The sequence below is a fragment of the Strigops habroptila genome, chromosome 2 (genome assembly GCF_004027225.2).
Source record: "Strigops habroptila isolate Jane chromosome 2, bStrHab1.2.pri, whole genome shotgun sequence".
Classification (NCBI taxonomy): domain Eukaryota; kingdom Metazoa; phylum Chordata; class Aves; order Psittaciformes; family Psittacidae; genus Strigops; species Strigops habroptila.
Genome location: NC_044278.2, coordinates 104,147,527 through 104,173,390, shown reverse-complemented (window position 1 = coordinate 104,173,390; position 25,864 = coordinate 104,147,527). Strand labels below are relative to the sequence as shown.

General features: G+C 36.3%; 1 protein-coding gene across 8 annotated transcripts in view; it reads left to right on the top strand.

Moving 5' to 3' along the window:
- SGCG (sarcoglycan gamma) overlaps positions 1 to 25,864 on the top strand; it is a 119,042-nt gene that overhangs the window by 18,064 nt on the left and 75,114 nt on the right. For 4 of the 8 annotated variants that reach the window (XM_030476025.1, XM_030476022.1, XM_030476023.1 and 1 more), the window contains one exon: positions 12,717 to 12,805. The exons of 1 other annotated variant lie outside the window; for it this stretch is intronic. The gene's annotated coding sequence lies outside the window, so the exon portion shown is untranslated. Of the gene's footprint in view, positions 1 to 12,716; positions 12,806 to 14,587; positions 14,717 to 21,581; positions 21,890 to 25,042; positions 25,063 to 25,864 lie in introns of those variants that run through there. 3 more of the 8 variants (XM_030476026.1, XM_030476027.1, XM_030476028.1) reach the window with 3 other exon arrangements.

Below are 25,864 nucleotides of genomic sequence, written 5' to 3'. Positions count from 1 at the left end.
CGTTTGCAGCTTCAGAATGCCAATCTATGTTGCAATGGGTGCTACTTATGCCTTGCTCCCTGCTAGAGGTGACAGCTATTCCCTGGTAACTGAGCCAGTACAGAGGCAACAACTCAGTCTTGAACTCTTGTAGGTAGAAATGAATTATGCCTTTGCTCACGTTAACATGAAACAGAGGACTCGAAGAGGTGTGTGGGGTGCCAGGATCTCCAGTACTGTATTTATGACAAATTTTGGAAATACCACAGCTTCATCTTGCCCAGTAGTCTGTCTTTGACAGGGGCTCACAACAAATGCCTAGGAAAGAATAATAAGGAGAGGAAACATTTAACTTTTTGTGATATTCCCAGAATATTCTCCTGCACTCTGTACATATTTCAGGAATTGTCAGAGCTGGATGCCATGCCTTTTTATGTGAGTTTGAGACAGATTCCTCTTCCACGAATTTGTTTCACCCTGCTTTTTCAATCTGGCTAAATTCTTAGCATAATGATGTGTTGAGGCATCATTGCACTTGATGTGCCTACTCTTTGCTCTGAAATAATACTCTGCTGGGGCATGTTTTCACTATTTTTGTACTCTAGCAAGTCCTTGTGAAAACAGTGAAGGCAGTCAGGCCCTGGGCCTGGAGTTGGTCAAAGAATCCTCCTTTAGTCAGTAAATTTTCTACTATCCCCTGGAAGTTAAACTGTAATTCTGTTTAAAGTCATTTGCAAAGTATCTTTCTGCTAGGTGGACTAGCATATAGAGATTGGATACTGGTGAGCCATGGTCTGAAATGTGATCAGAGTCAGTGGAGGCAATGATATCATATATTTCAATCCCAAGTTTCTCTGTTTCCCAGGCTTGGCATGTTGAAGCACACAGTGAAAGAACAATGCTGCAGTTTTCTATCTGGATATCTAGACTGGAGTCATTCTATTGCAGATCACATATATAAATAACTCGGACATTGCTTTGTATAGGACTGCATGCTAGCTGGTGGTAAGTGACCATCTGATTCTGAGAGTGATGGCAGAAGTCATTTTAGGGTTAGTGGTCTGTTTTTTTGGTTTTTTTGTTGCGTTTGTTTGGTTTTTTTCTGCATATGAAGGAGGAAAAGAGAAACAACTGTTTTGTGTCTGCTGCCTGAGAGGCACTGGGTGTTATAACAGCTATTTGTGTTTTTGTGCTCTACCTTGAATAAATCAAAAAGTTGAGCTGTTTTAGATGTCTTCTGGAAAAAAAAAACAGATTAGGCCCTTGAGATCAGCAGTAAAGTGCCATTCCTCTTTGTAGTTATATTTTTCATAGAGGAATATAAGTTAACATGTTAATTTTAGTGTTTACTAAGCATGGAAGTGGGACTATGAGTCTGTGGTTGTCATATTTCTTAATATGCCATTTTAAAATTTATAGAGCCCCAAATATTTTGTCAATTACGTTGATTTTTTTTTTTTTAATTATAAATGGGTGTATAACACTCGTGTAAGTAAATATGAATTATGTTGGCATATTTCCTGCATATTTTTTGGTAAACCATAACATAATTAACAAATGCAAATTACCTGCTTGTCTTTACTAGAAGAAGAAGATTTAAAGTAGTTATTTTAGAATGTATAGACCATGTGCAAGTCATTGTTCCAAATGTTGATGATTGCTTGAAAAGAAAGCAAGCTATCTGTCTGAGGCATAGGCTTACTTTAAGAATATGCTGCAAGTAGAAATAATAATACAAAACAAACCAACCCCACTGATGTAGTTGATGAGACCATACTAATATATTTGGGGTATCTTTTTAAAAATTGTCTTGCCAGATATGGAGCAAACAGATAATTAAATGGACTGCAGTTATGTGAAAATTTAAATTTATGCTTACACTGATGTTTGCCAGTGATGCCACTGCAGTGTTGGAAGGACAAAAAACACGTGGTCTAATTCATGTGCATGTATCTGCAAGACTCTGCCTTGAGAATCCAGTTTTGTCACTGTGAGTAATCTGGAGTAATACAATGTAACAACTAAGGTTTTCTAATGAGTTTTAGACTTAATTTAATGCATCTGTGGATGTTAAAACTGTTTAAAATTTCAGGTGTGTGATCTATGGTGTTTTATCTGGCCTAAAGTGTAAGTACCAACGTGCAGTATGGATAGACAGAGCTGTTTGTTTTACTTAGGAAAAAAATCCAATAGAATGCTTCAAATCTTGGAGGGCATACACATAAATTAGATGTTTTCTTTTTTTCATACTTTTTATGTATGCATAAAAAGAGAGAATGTAGACTGGGTAGTCAGAAATTGACTTCTTTAAAGTCCATATCACAATGCCTGCATATAATTCTTAGTGCAGACCATTTCATTTATATGTCTCTGTCCCAATCCATGTCTGTTTGATTAAAATATATAGATATATAATATCGATCCTTATGTGACTTGTTCATTCGAAGCCATGGTTTGAGGATTAACAAAGTATCTACCCAAGACTTCCCACATAGTTATCTGAGAGTGTTTTAACATGAGTGAAGAAACACCATCACCACCACCAATTTTGTTGAGAGAGAACTCTTTTCCTGTACCATTCTCTGGAGAAAACCCAAAGATAATATTGGCCAGAACTTTTCTTCCTGAACTATTTCAATAGCCTAGAAGAACACCATCCCTTTTGTTTGCTCTCTCCTGTGGCAACCAGTAGAGACTTGCGGGGCTATATTGGGAGATGACTATTTTAGGCAGCTCTTACTTGCTAGAGAACCACTGACTGGCAATGAGAGGTGTATTAAATCTGTTCTCTTGCAGTGAAATACAAGCGAAGAATACTAGATCGTTGCAATATATGAGGATATAAAATACTACTTGAGCAAAGAGATACAATTAAATACAGAAGAATCTCTCTTTATTGGTCTCTCCTGTAGAGGTCACATTGTAAGATTAAATGGGTGTACTGATTTCCTGTATCATCTTTGGGAACTTGTTACTGCAGAGTGTTCAGTGTATACTGAACTGACTTGTTGCTCACAGCTTGTTTTCCAAATCATGGAATCATCACAGAATCATAGAATGGTTTAGGTTGGAAGGGACCTTAAATCTCATCTAATTCCACCCTTTTTGCCATGGGCAAGCACACGTTCCAGTAGACCAGATTGCTCAAGGCCCTGTCCAGCCTGGCCTCGAACAAATGCAGGGATGGGGGCATCCACAACTTCTCTGGGTAATTTGTTTCAGTGTCTCACCACCCTCACAGTAAAGAAATTCCTCCTAATATCACCTCTAAATCCGCCTTCTTTCAGGTTTAAAGGCCATGCTCCTTAACCTGTAATTTCCATGTTAAGCATCAAGAGCAGAAGAGATATCTGCCTATAGCAAATTTGCTACTGAAACAGCATCCTCAGAATGTGCCGTCTTTGTTCAGCGTCTGTCTCTTGCAGCAGTGAGATTATCTCCATTAGTTGATCTCAGAATAATATTTGTACAGTACCTTTCCACCTGCTCTTGTCCTGGTCTCTCAGTATATGGCCTTCATGTGAAGCATCATTAAAATCTTCCCAAAGGACTGAAGAACTTCCCTAGCAACAGTCCAAACACATTTTCATTCAGCTCCTTCTGAATAGTTTCTGAATATGTAACAAGAAGGTGAGTCGTCGTCTTTGCATTTTCACAGTCACTTGGCTATCCATGTCACTGCAGGAAGAGTATTCCAGTGTGCTGCTGGATGCAGAATATCACAGATATAACACTCAGCTATGTCTTCCCTGACGTCCCAGTCTTCAGCTAACGACATATTCAGGGACCCCATCATGAAAATTAGCATGGCTGGAGGCATCTAGCCCTGCACGTCAAAGTGCCAGTCTCTCCATGATTCAGTCTTAAAAATTTAAGGAGAATACAAGTATCCAAAAATACTTCTCTTCCTGTACCATTCTCTGGAGAAAACCCAAATATAATATTGGCCCGAACTTTTCTTCCTGAACTGTTTCAATAGCCTAAAAGAAGACCATCCCTTTTGTTTGCTGTCACCTGTGGCAACCAGTAGAGACTTGCGGGGGTATTTTGGGAGATAACTATATATAGTGTCACATGCACCCACGTATGTATCAGGCTATATGTCTGTTTTTAGAATGCAGCTTCATTCATTATTTTTTCTTCTTTTGGGGTTATGTTATAGAAGGCAGCCAAGGAGTATTAAATGGTATAAGAAAGCAGAACTGCTAGCTAGTGTAAGTAAACAAATATGTCCTTGACTTTAGAAAAAGCTTAACGTCTAAGCACATCAAGCACAGTTAATCAGGAAAGAGAAATATGTTAAGTATCTACTAGAGCTTGTTTGAGAATATAAAAAATAAGTGGTCTGGTATTGATTTTTCTTTTTTTCTTTTTCTTTTAATTTTAATTTAAATTTTAATTTATCCCCCCCCCCCCCCCCCCCCCCCAGCCCAGAGTCAGATTCTAAGGATTCACTGAGGGAAGTAAAATCAGTTAATTGTAAAGTGTAACAACTACAATTAGCAAAAAAAAAAAGCCTCAAAGATATATCAAGGATACTTCTTAGAAAATCCTACAAGCAGTACGGATAGTTGTACTGGGTGTGCAGGTAATTTTACTGTGAATAAAAGGGTCCATTCTATTTTGTACAATAGCTGACGAGGACAACACACATTTACACTGATTTCAGTGCTTACCTGCTCTGAGGGATTAAAAAACCAAAACATAACAGAGTAGGTCAGAGGCTGTCAGACACCTTTATCTTAAGGAATGGTTGGTGCATTTCTGAAAGCTGTTTCCTGCTGGGGGGGCTGATCTGTGACTTGGCTTTATATTTGGTACTGCAACTGTTTTCTAGCAGCTGAGGGACTGGGTGTTTGACTACACAGCTAAGAACAGCCTGCCTACGTAGTATAGTTGTCCAGGCAGTAATGAGATGATCATACAAAGTAGGATGCAGCTGTTCTCACTTTAGCTGGTGCAAAGCCAACTAAGTGTGAGAAGTAAAGAGGCGAAGTAAAATGTTCTCAATAAATAACAGGGAAAAGAACTTTCAATCATAACTTTTCTTACTTTGACTGATAATTCATTATGAATCACAAGTTCAGTAAAGAAGAAACTTAGGCATTTGTTGATAATGTCTATTACTAAAATCAAAGTAATTGTCTCCTGTTTTGCACAATAAGAGCAGCTGAGTAGAGCCTACTTCATTTTGTTGCCTGTTTATGTACTTGGCTTGGCTTTACTTTTTTCAGAATAGCCTGTCAGAATGGGATGCCCAATTATAATAAACGTTGCTCCAGATAGTATTCCAGAAAGAATACTTTTAATTTGTGTTTAATTCAGCTCTTTATTTTCCAAGTATATTCTAACTTTGCTTAATAAGGCAGGGTGGCAGATTCTTAAAGGCTGTCAAAATTACTTTGTTACATCTGTTAATTTTAAGACAATGGTTTTACTATGATTACTCTGCTTGCTGTGGTTGCCCACAGCTCGGCTTCATGGATAACCCTTCAAAATAAAAGGTAATTACACTATTCCCATACCTAATTTATGCATTTCAATCAAACAAAAAATAGGTTATGGTCTATTCCCTAGTTGATTATAGCTTCTTCTATATTAAAAGGCCTACACTTACAATTCACTTGCTTATGCCAGATGGCAAGTTCCTAATTAAATACACTTCTCATGTGCCTAATTTTTCTGCTTGCATTTTGGCAAAGCTAAAATCTCAGTAGGGTCAACAGATTGTTGGGGTATATTATTAACATTAATAATTGTTATTTTTACAGTCTTTGTAGTGAATGGTAGCTCAAAAAAGATCTGATGGATCAAGGGCTATGACTTAACCTTGGTACTAAGGTTCTATTTCTATACAATTTCAGAATTTCAAAATAGATTCTTAAAGGTTATTTGCTGTACATTTCTACTCTTGCTCTTTAAAGGCTGTTTGAATTTCTTCCACAGAAGGCTGGAGCACAAATTGCTGTTTTATTTTGGTGGTGAGAAAAACTGTCCTTTTTCTGCTTCCTTCCTATGGGCCTTCCTTGTTGTCTTCCTAGAACACCAGAAGGGGTAAAAACTTCTGAAGATCTCAGCTAAATGCTGAGCTTCCATCATCTCCCTGATGAGCACAATCATCTTGATCCAGAAAAGTAACTCTGGATTAAGTACATCAGTCTGGCATTCTGGCAGTACAGAGTCTCCATGGAGTTAACTTAAAACAATGATCAATTAAATTATATTTTTAAATGTAAATGCATTTTGTTAACCAAAAATTGTCCAGGCCTTAAAGGTGAGGAATTCTTTCTATCAACTGTTTTGTTGAGTTTGCTCTGTACCTGTGTGGTGCAGGTCGAAACTGACCTTAGCAGTTTAGAAGTGAGGGGATCGGACTCAGTTCCGGAGTGAAAAATGGTAACACTACAAAATACTGTATACTTCTAGTTTCCAAAATAATAGCTAATGTGTATGTGTTTTAGGCTGCTTTACTTTATAGCACTAAAAATGCTTTTTATTGTGCCATTTCTCCCCCAGCCTATTGTTGGTATTTTAAAATGCTAAGGCTTTTTTCTCTGACATTCTTTTAGTGAGTCATAGGGTGTAGTATGAATGAGTGCAAAATTAGGATTAATGTACTTCAGAACAGTTTTACAATGGCAACTTGTGAAATGGAAAATCGTTAATGATTTGGTGTTTATAGCATAGCTTTAAAGGAAAAGTAAAATGCTTTGGGAACATGGCTTTTTCTTGGCTACCTATAAAACCACAGGATAATCAATATTTTGAACAAAATATTTGAACAAAAGCTTTTCCTACACTGTCTGCAAGAAATGTTTTCATGCAGTAACAGGGGAAACAGGCCTGATTTCAGAGAACACACAATTTGGTTTGGTTATAATGTGCCATATACTGTGCAAACTGCTGAAGAAAAATGTATCCTTCTGTCATTAGCTAATTCATCCTACTGCACACAATGCTAATGTAAACATAGGTGGATAAGATAGATTGTGTAACTTTGGGGCTTCTTGTTTTTCTTGCTTGTTTTCCATTAATAAGAGTGAGTGAATCAGATAAGACGTCATGGAAGCAGAGGAGGTTGTTCAGTGCTTAAGGACATTGAAAAATACTCCAAAAAATACAATTTCAGAAAACACAGGGAGTAAACAGGCAAGAGAGAAACACAGTAAGGGCCTAGGAGCCTGCAGCTCCAGAGGAACAGTCAAGAAGAGAAATTGCTTCGAAGGCCGCAGAGCTCCAAGTCAGATTTCACAGATAAAATAGAAACCTCCTTGATTCTGGAGGAAACTTTAGAGCTTTCTGCAACTCATAAAATTGCTGAGGGGACAGACATCAGGTCTGAAAGCAAGGATTGTCTTTGAGCAAGGATTCTCTTTGAACAAAGAAATGGGCAGAAAATGACCTGTTTATAAGCTTTCTTCTATTTATATTCTGCCTTACCTGGCTGCTTCCAGGCTCTCTATTTAAAAATAAATAAATAAAAATATTTTTTATAGTGTTACTGACTTTGAGGAGCTCACTGTAAGGAAAAGTTTTAAGCAGATCCACTTGAAAGTTCTGGTTTATGTACGTGAATACAAAGACAAATTATGTAGATATAGATCATGTAAACTCATGTAACTTTCTTATACATCTGAAGCCTTAATTATTCCTGCTGTGCTGTTACACTGAGTATTCATGACAATATGTGAACATAAGCAATCATGTAAAATTAAAATATTTAAAACTTTTATTATTAAATAAAATTTGGGATATAGATTCTGTATATGCTTGTTTTGCTCATTCATTGATTTTACTAACATCCTCATTTCTCTTGGAGCAAGATTTAATTAGGTAAAAACGACCACATTTTACATATTAGCTAGAATATACCTTTGGGTTAATGCTTCCTTCAATTTTACTTGTTTTATTCTGGTTTTGGAAGTACTTCTGAGATTTTGGAAGCTGAACCTGTGCGACAAAAGAAATTAAAGAAGTCCTAAAGTTCTCTTTAAGACTCCTTACAAATTATTATGAATGTACTCATTTAATTTATACGAGCCAAACAGCCAGTCTTACTCTTTCTCTTTGAGCATCCATGCTGGTCTGTAGTATGACCATCCCACAATAACTTTTTCCAGTTGTTTAACAGAGAGAAATCACTGTTAATAAACTATAGTGTATTAGCACTGTATCATTTTCTCCTAAATCTTTAACCAGTGTTCTATCTTTTTATCAGTTATCAATGACTGCAGTTTTAAGAAAATTAAGTTAATGCAGGTTCTTCTTATGGTAATAATTGAAAAGTCATTTGCTCCAAATATAAAATTGCAATCCATTAAAACTTTCTGGGCACCGAGTCTGCCAAGGAATGAGCTCTGGGGCCATGGTTCCTGTTATCATGGCCTGGCCCCTGGAACACTGTAATTTTCATATTTCCACTTCTTTTTTCCTTGCCTTCTCATGCTGCCATTCTTTCTCGGAAGATGCATGGCTAGTACTAAATGAAAAAACTATTCTAATGAACTTAGACACTGAATCACAGAATTTAAACAGTTTTAGATGCTTTTACATGTATTTTATTTCAGATACAGATTAGATATACCTGCTTTATTACATCAGAATTATGTTACTGAAAAATAACATTGAATCATAAAAGAAAATGGGGGGCTTTTATATATCTCTCGATTAGTTATACTTCTGATATATCTGTGAGTAGGAAAGGAAACAAGAAAAGTGAAAGGAAATAAAAGAAATAGGAAGAAAACAAAAGAAAGTGGTATACTCATCATATTCTTTAGGGTTTGTATTTGTATCAACCTTTTTGCAACATGAGAATATGGGTACAGATGCAGAGCTTCCAAGACCTGTGAAACCTATTCTACCATGGAAGGCTTTCTGTTTTATATGGTCACTTATACTGGGCAGCCATATGTTTCACTTGAGTTCTTTAGAGTTCAGATATCTCAGGGCAGAAGACTAGATTATCCCACTCTGGACGTTTAGTGAGTTCGGAGTTTTTGCTTTTGTTTTTAGTAAAGGACGAGTGATATAAAAGGAAATGATATGACCAAAGAACATGAAACGTGGTTCTCTGTTGATTGTCAGTATTGTTGGTATCTGTCGTAGAAGTGATTTGACATACCGTACAGAATACAACTGTAAATACACTATTCTCCTGTGACATCTATTCCAGTTCAGCTGTCAGACTCATCTTCGCAGAGTACAGCAATGAGTACAAAGTACATACGTAGCTTTTCACTTGCTGCCTCACTACTTAACCTCTTTAAACGATCATACAGAATTAAACACACAGAAATGAAATGGTTTTTAATCAAATTGTCTGAAGATGCAATCCAAGCAGAAGATCACATCTAACACACCCCCAAAAAAACCAACTAGCCCTCTGTGACAGTTTGAATCTGTTATACAAATTCATTTTGTGCCTATGTTAATTTGAAGAGAGAGCAGAGCAGGTGAACAGGAGGTGAAAAACATTTCTGTTCTGGAGCCACTGAACATACTGCAGAGGAGAGTCATAGAATCATAGAATAGTTAGGGTTGGAAAGGATTGGAAAGGACCTTAAGATCATCTAGTTCCAACCCCCCTGCCATGGGCAGGGACACCTTGCCCTAAACCACGTGGTCCAAGGCTCTGTCCAACCTGGCCTTGAACACTGCCGGGGATGGAGCATCCACAACCTCCCTGGGCAACCCATTCCAGTGCTTCACCACCCTCACTGTAAAGAACTTCTTCCTTATATCTAATCTAAACTTCCTCTGTTTAAGTTTGAACCCATTAGCCCTTGTCCTACCACTACAGTCCCTAAGGAAGAGTCCCTCCCCAGCATGCTTGTAGGCCGAGGTGATGAAATGTGGCAAAAAAAGGGCTAGAGGAGTATGGCAGTGAGGAACTGGGAGATAAAAGCTGAAGCAGAGATTGAAATACTGCTAGGATGATCACGCAATAGATCCAGAGCCAGCTGTTCATGCTCAAAGGGGGAAAAAATTCCTAGAAACCAGACACAAGGACCTGCTGTGCACTGACATGCTGGGCAACTGGAATCTTATTTGTAAGTCCTTTCATTTTCATCTTGTCTTGCATAGTCATTTTCAGATTTTGGTTTTAGTTTATTCTTGTTCATAGCTTCAAAGCTGTTTTGAACCTCCTTATACATCCCATGTAATGAAACAGTCTAGGCAGATCTTCCTTAAAGCCTTGTATATTTGGGGGTCTTGTGTTTATATTCTAGAAGGTTCCCCTTGGAGTATTTTCCACCTTAACTATTTAAAACAATTACATTTTTATAGCTTTAATAGGTGCAACAGTAACTTTCCCATGTTTCTTTCTATTTATATGTGAAACGTGAAGTCTTCCTTTGGCTCACTGTTTTGTTCAGGTTTAGAAGTTGACATCCCTTTCTAGATACTCACCATAGCCCTATCCTTAGGAAGGGGCAGGGCTTGCTGTCCTTTCCCTTACAAATTTAAAAAGCACCTCAAACATAGCCAACTCAAAATGCTGTGGAGGGAAATACTAAAAAAAAACATTTCCAACAATTCTTCTCTTTTATCACGTTAGAGCCTCTAACAGCAGTGGGAAGTCAGGAGAACTGGAAAAAATACCTCTTTTGAACAGGTGATTTTTCTATTGCATCATTATTCAAACTCACAAGTGATGATATGCACAGGAACAAGAATGGAGAAGAATTGGACATTTCCCCTCAGTTTTTGGAAGTCCAGGATGTCTAGTAACTAATTCTTATATTTTCTGACCATTAATAAAATTGCCCCACACTTTAATTGCTTGATAATTTGGTTGTTTTGGGTTTTTCATTCAGTAAATCTAATAGATAAATATTTGTATGTGATTTTTAATTTTTTTTTTTTGCATTTGGTAATTCTGGAATGTGTATATTTTCATGAGAATTTTACTTTTTTCCCAAAGTATGTGCCATTTTATCATTAATGTAAATTGCTTTTCCTGTGCTACTTGACCTTTATGAACCTTTATCAAGGTATGTTTTTAATATTCCATATGTCAAAATATCTATTTCATATGAAGTTCTAATCCATACAGCCTAATTTTAGCTGTATTTACTGTTTGCCATAGAGAGTTGTTCAGCAACTATTCTTAGTTAACTTCATTATTAACTATCTCTTGCAATGCAATTTTGGGGATACAAGAGGCTTGGGGTATCTTAGGTCTTTTTCTGAGGATGGGGTGTGACTGACTGACTAATTTTAGGCCACAGAGAGAAAAATACTGCAAATGCAGTCAAAGGCAGGATTCCAGTACTAGCCAAGATACTCTTTTGACTGCACAGATGATCTAAGAATCTATTTCCTGACTCCAGTATATAAGCCTATATGGAAACATACATTCTTTTGACAAATAGAGAAAATCTAACATGGATAATTAAATTTTTAATTTACTAATTGCTCATCTTGCTGGTATCCAGTGACAGGATGCACAGGAGTGGTTCAAAGCTGTACCACGCGAGGTTCAGAGTGGACATTAGGAAGCATTTCTTTACTGAGACAGTGGTCAAAACACTGGAACAGGCTTCCTAGAGAAGTGGTCAATGCCTCAATCCTGTCAGTGTTTAAGAGGCATTTGGATAGTGCCCTTAATAACATGCTTTAACTGCTTCAGGTCAGCCCTGAATTGGTTAGGTAGTTGGACTAGGTGATTGTTGTAGGTCCTTCCAACTGACCTTATTCTAAAATAAAGCTAAAATTTCTGATTATTATTAACTGTAAAATTCTTGTGTAGTACTTTATTTCAAAGATAAAATCTGTATTCTGTAGAGGCTAGAATAATCTTCTTTTGCCCTAAATACCCTTTGCTTAGAAAATCCTTATCACACTCTTTAAACACATCATGGATGTAAAAAATATCTAAGTTAGAGAAGTTGATACAGATAGGACCAAATAGATTCTGTGTCTATTTTAGATGAATTAGTTAAACTAGTGTGTGATAGTCATAGTTGTCTCCATGTTGTGTTGTCTTGTACTTTGAGGGATAAACAGATGTTCTTGAAATCTTGTAGGTATACACAGAATTTTTTGTAACATTCTTCATTTTATTGCTCTAAAAAAAGATGACATTTTAATGGCAGAATATTCAAACCACAATTTACATATCTTTTTCCATTTTTTTTTTTTTATGGTTTAAGTTTGCAAGTACTTCTAGTTAGTCAAGTGCTGGTATGAGTGGACTTTGACAGTGTGGAAGATAAATATGTTTGCGTAGTTACCTTTACAGGACTAAGGCATCAGTCACTGACTTTCAAAACCCGATGGAAAAGGAAGTTGGCAGGTTCTAGTGAGGAATGGGACATCAACGTTTTTAACTGTGAAGATAATTACTTGGCTGAGAGAAAGGCTTAGTTTTTGTACAAATGCAATGAAACCGCATAACTGAAGTCATTGTTGATTATACTAATACATTCTAATGCTAGATGGAATTTTAACATCGCAACAGAAATCTTTTATATTATTTTTCACAGATTTTTGACTAATACTGATATCTCATTTACTATAAGCCATGCTGTAATGAACATTTGCAGTCCAAACAAGCGTTGGGTGTCCAGTATTTCATTTGTGTTCTACAATTTTAATCTCAATGCATTTTAGTCCATTGCTTGTAAGATGTCAGTTAAAAGTTAAAAGAGGGCAATTCAGGAATGTTTCTTGTCCTTTCCAAAACTCATGAATTTTTTTCCTTTCTCTTTCCATTCTTTGCAATTAAATAGGAAGACAGCTGCCTTCAGATGATCCAGAACTCACTGACAGTTTCTCTTGCTGTCCTACTTAATGAGAACTTCAGAAGATACTAACTGAGGTATTTATTTGTTCTTTTCACTTTTAGGATTTCTACTTTGTAGGTATTAGATAAGTAGAAGAGCACATGAAAGACACAATGAGTTTAGACCAGGAAGAGTACTCATGAAAGGAAAATAATGCAAAAGTTCTGCTTTTGTGTTAAAAGGAGAGCTGCTGGGTGATACAATCTAATCTCTTTCTGTAGCTGGACACTATGTTAGTCAATCTTTTTATAAAGTGAGAAATAAAATAATTAAAAATATGTCAAAAGGAGACATATTAAAATGCAGTTAAAATATTGCTTTTTGGGGTGTCTTCTATTCACTTTTATCTGATCCTCTGTATTTCTCCAAGAATGAACAAAAGATTTTTCAGGAAATCCCTGGACATGAATACCCAGTCATCTAAATAATGACTAAATAACAAAGCCTTCTAAACAATGAAGCCTTCTAAACTATTGGGCATTTATAGGTTTCTTTCTCTAATACTTAAAGGGAATTTCAATTAAAGAAAAGCTTTCGTGTTAATGCAATATATAAATGCTCTTATCCCAGTTTATCTTTCATAAATCCATGAGATTAAATATAAAAGCTGTTTTAAGGATATTGATAAATATTTTATTATGAAAAATATTTGTCATTTTTGTCGGATACCAGTGAATTAATTCCTTTCTATAGAAAAGATCTTCTCCATTTGTATATGTAAACAGAGTTTGAGAAAGGATTAATGACCAAAGAATTCATAAAGGGAAAAAAGTATCTTGTAAGCCTGTGATCAGCTGGATTTATGTCAGTGCTAAATTTATGATCTGCAGCTGTTAAATGTCTGATAGGAGCTTCATCTTCTAATGCATGATAACAGTGCAAGTGCATAGCTAGAAAAAAGGAGACATTGTGCTTTGAGAAATGAAATTGTCCAAACATATGGATGATGATTGCAATGCTTCACGTAGAGCAAAACTTTATTCTGTAAAACTTACAAATGAAAGTTTTAATGCTTTTTAAATTGCAGCTACCGGCACAGATTCTAAAATGTCATAGGTTGAAAGAAAGTCTGTTGGTTAGTGTTTGTATGTTCAGCCTAATGTAAGCAGTGCCGGGCTGGAATTTTTGTTTCTGCATTTGAGAACTCAAAGCTTAAATGGCACTGAAATAAAGATTTCTTATAAGTTCTATAATATTATCTTAAAATATGTAATATATGCAACTTTTTTCCATAGCTCTTGGTATTTATATGTAGCTTTCTTAAGTACCAAGAATGGCTTACCCTTTTAGAAATGTTGGTAGTTCTTAGTGTTGTTATTGTATAAAATTCATCTGTGTTATTATAATATATGCATTTCCTTTTTTTAAAGAGACTTTACATACCAGCCAGTATAGATTACAGTTTAAATAATGTTAGCATTAAAATTTAAAAGTTTTCAAAAAAATTACTATTATAACTCAGTTGAATGTTACATGTGGATTTGGAAAAGAAGTCTTTTTTGTTTATAACTTGGCATTTTGTGCTGGTAGCAGCTAATTATATTATCAGTTTTTACATGCAGATTCTATGAAGGGCTGCATATTCTGAGATTTTAATAAAGCAGTTGGCGTTACGTGACAGGTTGGGCCAGTTTAGTATGCATTATGGATTGGTTATGTCTTACAGTGGGGCAGTTCATTTCTGGAGTCAGTACACAGCCATTTTAGCAGTAGAATTAGCCACTTATGTCACAGATTATAATTAGCTGCGTCTGTACGCCAAAGCAACAGGATGGAATGCAAAACACAGCCAAACATGTGAACGAATTTTCTTCCAGTGATATTTGCCCAGGCCCAAAATATCTTCCACTCCAGATTTGAAAGTAGTGGAAAAGTTAGACAATTCTCTCTTGGGAAGAGACTGACTGTAGTTTATTCAGAAGTCCACATTATTTCAGATATCTAAGGTAAGTAACAATTTTTAAAATTTTTTTTTATATCTGTATTAAAATATCAGCATAGTGATAACTGAGTTGGGTTTTGTTTGTTCTTATTACTTTAATGTATTGAGCAACATTTCAGGCTGATTCTGTCCTCATTTAAGGATCATGTTCATGCTCGTGATTTATTTTAGGACCTAAATTTAAGTGTTAACTTTTATATACAAGTATTATTTTAGATTCTGATAGTTTAGTTATACTTGTTTTTACAATTAAATGCAATATTAAGTTGCACAGTTTAAACTTGTGTAATATTAAGAAGCTTTTAGTACTTTTAAAATCTTTTACAATATCATATTACTGTACTTACATAAATATCTGGTTTGCAGTAGTAAATCCCTGATGTTTGTAGCTCTAAATTTTTCTCAGTTTATTGATCACATAGTGAAAGTTGAATCTAGTCAAGAATGGATCTGTTCTTCTGATGAACATTCCTTTTTGGTTTGACAGTGTAATAATAACCCTCCATCTGAGGAACTGTTACCAAAATCAGTTCTCAGTTCTGTGAAACATACTTGAATTAATGTTGAGCATTGAACTATGTGTATACAGAATACTTTTTACATATTTATAGTCTCCTTAAATTCAGATACATTTTCTCTTGAATAATTTCCCCGACTGAAAGAAAATTACTAACTAGGTATCAATTGGTTACTGACTCATTATGATTTATTAGATGATACTTGGTGTGTTTTCACCAACAGGTGGTTGCACTGCATATTTAATCACGCATCAGAATAAGCACATAAATTCCTAAAACAAGCTATTGCCAAAGCATAGGAATGTGATTTGACACCAGTCAACTAGGCTGCTTTTATAAAGATATGAGTGGTTTCACTATGTCTGGTTTAAATCTTCTCCTAGTTGAGCAAGAGATTAATAGTGTCCTAGAAGTGTCTGCCTCTCTCCATTGTCTGTGGAGGGGGTCTAGGTAAGCATGGCTGATGTTACTCGTATTTGGTGAGATGAATTCTGGCCTGCATAGCAACATCCAAATGAGTAATCGACGTGAGTGAACTGTAGTAACTTTGTGCCATAGAGTTCTGAAATTTTGCAGTCAGTTAAGATTTTGGAATTTTTGGTTGTGGTGCATAGTCACAACTGATACCACTTTGGCTGAAATGAGTGTCTGTTCTAAACAAATGTGATATGCACATATTAGATACAGACCTCCTTTCCATTATGTAATGAAGATCAAATAGTCGTACAATACCACCAAAGGGTAAGATCCACTACATGGAGTTAAATTAAAAATAAAAGGACCTAAATTAAGCCCAGCATTAGAGGGAACCATTTAAAATCTCTTTCTAAACATTTACAGTTTTGCTAGTAACATGCAATTTTTTCCTGCTTGAAAACTCAGTGTTTAGAAGCAGGTTATATTTTAGTTTTTATTCACAGTCATACGGCTTTAGTAACAATATGGATATACTGTAGTTGGTTTGTAATTATACAAATGTGTGACTATACTTAGCATTGAGAATGCTCAAGCAAAAATGTGTGTTTTAAGCTAAGGGAGAAGAGCTTTGCAGGAAGAGTTGAAAGAAAGAGAAGGATGTAGTGTATCATACAAACCCAAGCCTCTGTCAGAAGGCACAGAAAAGTTGGGTGTACTGAGATCCTTTTGCTTGAATAGCCAATGAAAAGTAATGTCTTTTACATAAGATACAAATCTCAGGTCCTGATAGTTTTTAATTACCTTCATGACTTGGAATAAAGTAAGCTGGATTTCCTGTGGACTTACTTCTCAGAGTTGATTTTCTTAGATGTTTAATGAGCAGTGACTGAAGGTTTTCCATAACTGAGACATTTACAAGGTCTTTCTCTCATACATGTTTTCTGATATGTAATAAGGTCTTCTTGCCTGTTGCAGTCTTTCAGTGGAGATAAATGGGGTTTCTTCTTCTCTCTCTGTCTCATTTTCAGGAAGTTTGTAGCAATGTAGTATTTCTGAGGTCTCTACTCCTCTGTTGAATTTGATTGAAATTGGCCAAGAAACTCAAAAGCTGTTGTAGGAGGGAAGGAAATGAATGGGAGACAGACAATTTACACATAGAATGCCATGGCTTTTTTATTTATTAAACCATGCTATAAGCATCACGGCAGTTTGGATAACAGGTTAATTCAATATCCTGGTCAAATTTTCAGCTTGGTAACGATATTCTCACTATTTAATTCATCTGTAAGTTTAGCTACCTGGGCCAGTCTTCTCATTAGACCTTTCTGTATATCTGCCAAAAGCTGTTAAACAGCTGCTACATTTCATAGAATCATAGAATCGTAGAATCATAGAATCGTAAGGGTTGGAAAGGACCTTAAGATCATCTAGTTCCAACCCCCCTGCCATGGGCAGGGTCACCTTGCCCTAAACCACGTGGTTCAAGGCTCTGTCCAACCTGGCCTTGAACACCGCCAGGGATGGAGCATCCACAACCTCCCTGGGCAACCCATTCCAGTGCTTCACCACCCTCACTGTAAAGAACTTCTTCCTTATATCTAGTGAGATATATAGTATATTTGTTTATTTGTGTGCGTGCATGTGTATATCCTGAAGGTTGTCTGTAAGAATCATGTATATATGTATTTTCAATAATGGGATAGAATCATAGAATAGTTTGGGTTAGAAGGGACCTTCAAAAGTCATCTAGTCCAACCTCCCTGCAATGAGCAGGGACATTTTCAACTTGTTTGCCTGAGTGAAAGTTTTCATAGTAGGGATAAGAAAATGATAAGATAGATTTTAGTATGTGGAGGAGGAAGAGGTTGATTGGGGTTTGGCCTGAGTGTCAAAAAGGAGAGAGCGAGCATGGTGAACACTCCCAGAAGTCAGCATGGATGAGACAGACAAGGCTGCATCAGGTTTGGTTCCCTCCATGTTCCTGTAATAGTATCCTGATAGGCTTTGTACCTATATGTTGCACCCCAAGACCTCTAGCATATATTTTGATTCTACAAAAAAACATATTTGAGGGCTAAAGAAGTAAAAGTTTACACAGAGGACACCTAGTGCCAAGTTTTATGTAATATGGATGGATGTAGTGTGGAGTTCTATGGAGATGGAGCAAAACTTTCTGTGGGATGGGACAGCAAGACCAGTATAAGAGATGGTAGTCCTGTGGTGCCTGTGCTACTTTTTAGGTTATTTTTCTAGTCTCAAATGCTCAAACAAACTTGTCTGCTTTTTCAGTCCTAATGTTTGGTGTAATAAAAGGTACTTCTTTTAGCCACAAAACTGTATTATGTTGTATTCCCTGTAACATTCTACTTTTAGTTTTGCATCGTTATGATAGGTATTTTCCATTTAACGAAAATACAAAGGAAGGCTTCTGAAAACTGATCTTGCTTAAACACAGAACAGTATTATGAAATAATGTATTTCATTCTGCATGATTTCATGAGTCATTTCATAATTATGTTGAATGCACATTTGAAGATAGTGCTTTCAAACAGAAATACAGTTTTTATATTCATGAAGTTGTAGAAGACTATTAATGTATTGTTATGATGGAGAAGAAACTGCATATAAGCTATATTTGATAAAACCACTCTTTGTGTTTATCTGAGTACCTCACCATCTTTTCAATTGTCTATTTCATTGAAATTCTGTTACGAAAAGCTTTCACGGTCTGTGAAAGTACTTATTTTTTATGTTTAGATTGATGTATTTTATTAATTTTGTTTTTAGCTAAACATTTATTGAACTGATAGTGTTGTGATTCACACTTGGTGATTTGTTTTAACTGATTTTAGTCATGTTTATAGAAGACAAAGCCATATTCCCTTTGCCATAGTGAAAACATCTGAAATGGTATTTAAATTAAGAACATTAAAATTACCATCTTCCTGTATCAGAAATCCTCAGGTACCCAGTAATGTCTGACTTGAGTCAGAAAAAAATTCAAAACTAGCATTTAAAAGGTTGTCTAGAAATGAGCTCTTTGAATTAGGATTGTTGCAAAGCATTTAAATGTCTAGAATGCTCCATCCCTGACTGTGTTCAAGGCCAGGTTGGACAGAGCCCTGGGGGACATGGTCTAGTAAGAGGCACCCCTGCCCATGGCAGGGGGGTTGGAACTGGATGATCTTAAGGTCCTTTCTAACCCTAAACATTCTGTGATTCTGTGAATGTGAAATAATGCAAACAGATACAGCAGAAAGCAAAATTATTCATTCTCTCTTCCTTTGCTTTGTCAGAAGATTCTGTCTTTTGCTACCTTACCCTTCTCTTTGTGACTTTCTTCAGCATTTCCTGGGCATATTTCTCCCCATATTTTACAGTCTCCACTTGTGTGTCTCATGTCCGTTTCCTGAGTGTACCCACTACTTAACTTTTTTCTCTTATCCACAAGTGTCTACTCAGAGTATTTATTTTACTGCAGCTCTTTCTCTTCATGCTTATGTGAGAAGTCACCACCACTGTTCTGGGATTAGCGAAGTATTTATTGTAGGGACAATTATCAGAGGTCTTTAATCAAAATATAAATGCTTTTCTGCTTGCCTCTGACTCACAATGGAGTCGATCTGATATATCTGCCGAATATATCAGATGAGGATGTTACTAAGTGTTTGTGGAACCTCTTGTTTATGCTGTTGAGGACCTCACTTTTCCAAGTAAAGGCTTTGCTAGTCTGTAAAGTGAGTTTCAGGATTAGTGATCCCTATGTGGTGAAAAAAGTTGTTTTTTGAAATAGGGGTCTAGTCCAGCCTACAGTGCAGGTAGTTAAGCAATCTGAGCATGCATAAAAACAGAAAGAATTTTTCTTAACTGCATACCAGAACAAGTGCTTCAGCATGAGCTGCAGTTTCCTTTGGGCCTACAAGGAACAGTTTAGAGAATAGGTCTTAATGCCTTTAATTCTGTTTTCACATTTTGCACATTATTTATGTTCAAAACTGCTAATAATATTGCAGTGGATGCATAGGTGGCAAATAGTATACTTATATTGTTATTAGACTTTCCTGTAACAATATTCCTTTTTATGTTCTGGGTTGGTTCTCTGCTAACATGTCAGACTACGAAGACTTGATTGACATGTCAGGCACTATTGTCTAAATTTAATGAGCAAACAATGTCCAATTTGAATTTAAAAGGAAAGTTAGACTTGTGCTCTATGAATGTCTTTTCTTGAGTATGCCCAAAGAGTAACTTTAGAAATTACAGGCATACTTCCTGGAGAAGGTAATGTGCTTGTTTGATCCAAATAGGAATTGCCTTCCAGTCACTCAAATTAGGATCTTTAAAGTGAAGAAATATGCCAAAAATAAGTATTACGTTTCAGATTGCAGTACTTGATTTACATCAGTAAATCAATTTTAAGTGAAAGTTAAGAATTTTAATAGTAACTGCTTATTTAAATTTCAGATTAAATATTTTATATTAAAAATATACTTTCAGGCACAAGGATAATACATGCTATGTTGAATGAGAGATTTTGCTCATAGTTTATTTCTAATGAATACATATTTAACACGTACTCCCGGGTTTTGTTTTTGCAGTTAATTGAAAGATCAGCTACATCTTTCCTATTGGTTTTAATCCAAGAAGTGATACACTGATCAATACCAGTATTTGTACGTTTTGCCATGTTCTTCATCTTCTGTGTTTCTTGCATTGCATTATTGCTTTGTCTTAGTTGCTGAAGAAACTTGAAGAGTCGGTTGCTGCCTAAACAGTTGAAGTCAACATCACCAAAAAAGGCTTCTGTAGTACATGTCTTTTGACGATTTCCTTATGTGTCTAATACACATTTAAATTAACCTGGTTTTCCCCTGTGTAAGTAAAAATGAGTAATAAAGCTGTTATAGCGAGGACTGAAATGCAACAGAAGCACATCAGTTTGTGTTCATCACATTTAAAATTAATCAGAAAAGGGCAGGGATTTAAAATATATAATGAGACACAATATAGATAGGAAAGCATTTTGCTTCCCTTGCTGGTGAAAAGGAAAGTGAACTTTGAATTTTTAGTTCAGTTTCATGTGACTTTTCAAAAAAGGTACAGTTGTGAATTTCTAGATGCAAGGTTGAATTACTCTTCTTTCATAGTTTTTAAAACATCTGTGATCTATCACTTGAATTAGAGACGGAAGACATGAGGATTAATTTTCATCTCTACTCTTTGCATCTAGTTGTATTCCTTGTTTCTTTGGTGTATTTTCACTTCACTATTCAAAGAAAGCTTCATAAAATAGCACTGTAACTCCATTTACTATGTGAAATAATTTAATAAGACTAAATAAACAGCTTTTCTCAAGGTCCTGTCATGGTTCAACTCCAGTCGTCAGCTAAGTCCCACACAGCTGCTTTCTCACTCCCCCTTGGTGGGATGGGGGAGAGAATCGGAAGAGTAAAGATGAAAAAACTCATGGATTGAGATAAAGAGATAAAGGTTTAATAAGTAAAGCAAAGCAATGAATTAACTCACTGCTTCCCATTGCAAGCAGGTGTTTGGCCATCCCCAAGAGAGCAGGGCTCCATCACACATAATGGTTACTCGGGAAGACAAACACCATCAATGTGAATATCATCTCCCCTCCTCCTTTTTCCTCCCGACCTTTATATGCTGAGCATGATGCCATATGGCATGGAATATCCCTTGGGTCAGTTGGGGTCAAATGTCCCGGCTGTGTTTTCTCCCAACATCTTGTGCGCTCCCACCCTACTGCTGATGGGGTAGGATGAGGAGCAGAAAAGGCCTTGGCTCTGTGTAAGCATTGCTCAGCGGTAACTAAAACATCCCTGTGTTACCAACACTGTTTCCAGCACAAATCCAAGACACAGCCCCATACCAGCTACTATAAAAGAAAATTAACTCTAGCCCAGCCAAAACCGGCACAGTCCTCAATCCACATAGGAAAGCACCACAGAAAGGAGTTACCTATTTTGTAATTGTGCTGAAGGCTATGGTATGAACTGTAAGTATGCCTCTGAAGAGATAACAGCATGCTACCTAGAAGTAGCACTTTCATAAAAGCAGCAGCAAGAACAGGAAAAAGAGAAAAGGTTATGCCAATGCATATGTTTTTATTCTTTTTGCTCTCACAGAGGGTACCTCTTCCCAGCGCTAAGGGCATGAAATACTTCTCCTGAGAACAACAGTGAGCACAATGTTGAAGGACTTTTGCTAAGAGCTCAGACCAAGTAGGACTTTACTACCAATCAGTATTTCTATAAGATACATTTTGGCCTTGCTAGTAATCGTTGTATGATAGAAAGGATCTATATCACACACCTAGAAAATAAAAATATATCTTTTTTGTTTGGTTTGGTTTTGGTATTTGGTTGGGGTTTTTTTTGGGGGGGGGGGTTTGTTGTTTTGTTGTTTGGGTTTTTTTTTTTTTTGAGTAAATAGAAACATATAATTGTTGGGGGGGGTTAAGTAGTTTTTAAAACTGTCTAAAATTACTCGTCGTCTGGTAGACAGTTACACAAGATTATGATAGCAGAGATTCTTTCATGATTTGTCTCCGTCAGAGGGATTGCTTTCATTTCCTTCACATGTATAAAGAACTTCAAGCCTTTCAGTATGTTCAGCAACCCCAATGAAGATTATTTCCCCCATTCCTCCCCCCGAGTTAGCTTTGCAATTCTGACACATCTATCACACTTCCCTGAAGTTTATAAATAACCAGAAAAAGCATGACAAATGACAAAAAAGTTTTTAAGAAGTTTATTCCTAGCAGTGTTTTGAGATTCCTGGTGTTGTCTCCAGTGAAGGAAAATTAAAGCCACAAAAACAATCCTTATCTGCATTTAATGGTCCTTAAGAAATTAAATTTTGGACACAGAAACCTAATCTTCACTGAAACTCAAAGCAATAAACTACCAGATCCTGGCTGCAAAGCTTACCTTCACAATGTGTTGAAGTAAAAAAAAAAAGGTAATTAAGAGCAGCAATTTAACTGGCAGTACAAACAGCATGGGATGTATCCATTTTGTCAAATAAACTTCTTTTAAAGTCCATGATACCCAGAAACATAACAAACCACTCTAAAGCAGCCAGAATCACCCAGGTTAAGAGTATAAAAGTTTGAGTATAATGATAGAAGGGGAATTCTTAGATGTTCTTTTCAAATAGGAGTATACTAAATAAATACTCTTGAGATAAATTAAAAACTGCATACCTTGTAGTACAAAAGAAGTGTATTAAGACTATTCTCTTAACTATTAACCTGCCAGGTAGTTTGTACGTCAAATGGATGATCTGACTCTAAAAAGAGTGGTTAAGGAAGTGAAGGATATATAAGTAGTATGCAAAATTAATTATTTGTGTTTCTGTTAATTGTGGAAGAAACTGGAGCACTTTATGTGCTAGAACCTCATTTTATGGGTACTCATCAAAGGATCTATTTCAGAATAAAAGGACTGTAGAACTCAGGAAAAAAATAAGTGAACTACTAATAGTGATAAAATGTCAGCGCAAAAGACTGTAGAACCCTATATTAAATTAGATTGGAAGGAGCCTCAGGAAATCATCTAGTCTCCTATACTTTGATTTGAGAGTCTGTAGCAGACTCTTAGCAGAACATCACTTGTCTTTCATAACCTCCTGAATGTCTCCTTTTCTGTTTCAAAGCAAAACTCTATGGATTTGACTCGGCCCTTTGCACACAGCGCAACTTTCTTCCTCCTTGCCTTCCCAGCCTTTCTTCCCTGGGTGCTTTTATCCATCCATCGCAGCATTTCAGTCATGTGGGCTATCTATTTCTGTAATTCCAGTGGGATCATTGCTCTGCAGCTGTGCATGGACTTGTAATTGCTCGTTTGTTTCCCATGCTGTGTTCATTCATGTACAGGCACTGGAGATAGGCCAAAAGTCATACTCCTTTATAAGGAAAGGGAAAAAGCCATCTCTATCATGCTGTCCTCTGGATCCTTCTTTGCTGCCCCCCATGCATTTACTTTTTTTAAGGCTATAGCAACCTTCTCCTGATGTACCTAGTTTAAAGCTTTCCTCACTAAGTTAGCAAAAGTTACCTGGTCTAATGGGAGGTGTCTCTGCCCATGGCAGGGGGGTTTGAACTGAATGATCTTCAGGTCCTTTCCAACCCTAACCATTCTGATTCTATGCCACTTCTTTCTGGAGGACGAGTCTGAAGGAATGTCCCAAATGAAAAAAAAAAATCAGTAGAAGATATTTTGGGACAAAGCAATAAAATTATTAATAATTATTCTGTCACCAGGACCAGGTGGCATTCAACTCATGTTCAGAAGGAATAATGTTCTTTGTGTGCCTTTCTGGTAAAAGAAGCAAGATAGCATCAAACACAGATTCATCTTAATTTTCTGCCCCAAGAACTTCTGATATATTTAGGTATTGTTAACTGCATGATTCCAGCTTTGCTTCAGCAATATATTCCCACTGTCCATCCTTCCAGGACCTGGAGTATGGAGTAGAATAGTGATGAGAAACACACATTAATCTTCAAATATTATGCAATTCCTATTAATTTTTGTATGCAGAGAGAATTTCAGCATTGTCAGAGTGAGTAGAATACCCCTAGGCAGATTATCCCTATCTTGATATTTTGAATAAATAACAATAATGTCAGTTTAAGCCAAAATGTGACCTTCATTCTGTTTATAAATGTTATAAATGTTACAAAGGGATTTTAAAAGAAGTCTCTTATTCATAAGTAAGATGTAGAGTAGGCAAACAAAGACCATCAGATGTTTGCAAGTAATTGGGGAAGCATGTTTTTAAATTACAACCCTTGCATAGGAGGATAATGCCCGGTGAGCTTAGACTTCCAGAGGTATTGTAAACATCTTCCTGCTCTGTTGTAATGTAGTATGAAAGTTTTACTGAAACAACAAAGACAATGTCTTTAAAATACACGTTTTCTGTAGCTGTCTCACAAGTGCTGTAGTTTTCTAGACTTCCTAGTGATATTCTAAATTCAAGTGAAAGACATTTTCTCTGGAGGACAGTAGAGATTTTAATGTGTATTTGAGAATACAGGAATAGTTCTGTAGCGCAGTCTGGAAATGAATGGCAGACTCACATGTCCTTATTTTTTGTCTAGCACTTTCTTCTGGGTCTGAATGTATTGCTTTTGCAGGTACAACAGGTTGTGGTGTAAAAATATCCTATCAAGAGTAAGAATTTGAATTGCATTAAATGTCTAAAATGTCAGATTGTTTGCCAGGCTTCCAATTTCTAATGCAAAAATCAGAAATATAGCTTTAAAGAGCACCAGTCTGTTTTACCTTTGGTAGAATTTTCAAATAATTTACAATTTGGAGTAGTTATTGGAAAGGCTGTAGGAGGGAAGAAAGAAAAAAGAACCTGTAAATATCAGAGCCTATTTCAGGTTTTTTGTAATGTAAAATTACATCTGTTGTGCCTACATGCAAATTGAAGTAAAAACATAAATTGTAGTTACATGACCCGATGAAGCTACCACATGATGCAAAACAGTTCACTTCCTGTGGACTGTCACAAGTTGATAAAACTTCTTCTATTTCAAATGAGGAATTACTCCCTTTTATAAAAACAAGAACATTTTTCTGAGCAGTAGTTTTGAAACTGTGTACCAGATGGCATTTTTGTTCACCACTTGGTAATCTCCTCAAAATGAAGGTAATAAAATGTCCATTAAATTTAATCTATGTAGGAAAATGATTCTTGCTTACTATTTTAGAACTTGTAACTATTCTGTCCAGTATACTAAACTTAGATCACTTAAGTGGTATCACGAACTCTCATCAACACAAACCAACGAAAAGAAATACTTTGAAGTGGAAAATGAGGGTACTGTTCATTTGAACAGAGGGGTTTTTTTGATTTTTTTAGTAAGTTAAGTTGCATATGTGCTAACAAAGGCTAACCCTCAGCAAATAGCATGACACAGCTTGCATCTGTATAACTAATTGTCATCCCCAGCAAAACAGAGTGCCCTTTTGGGAGCATTCCTCTGTGCTGTTCCCAGAACATCATGTGGCTTTGTCCATGCCAGGCAGCGTAGGCAAGTTTTCCAGGATGCATGTTGTCAGTGAAACAGCATGGATGTTCACAGCACATGCCTTGACTTTGCTTAGTTTACTGTTCTACTTGTAAGGTGGGAAAATCCTTACCGTAAAAAATGGCCTTAGCATAAAAAGGCACAATTTTCC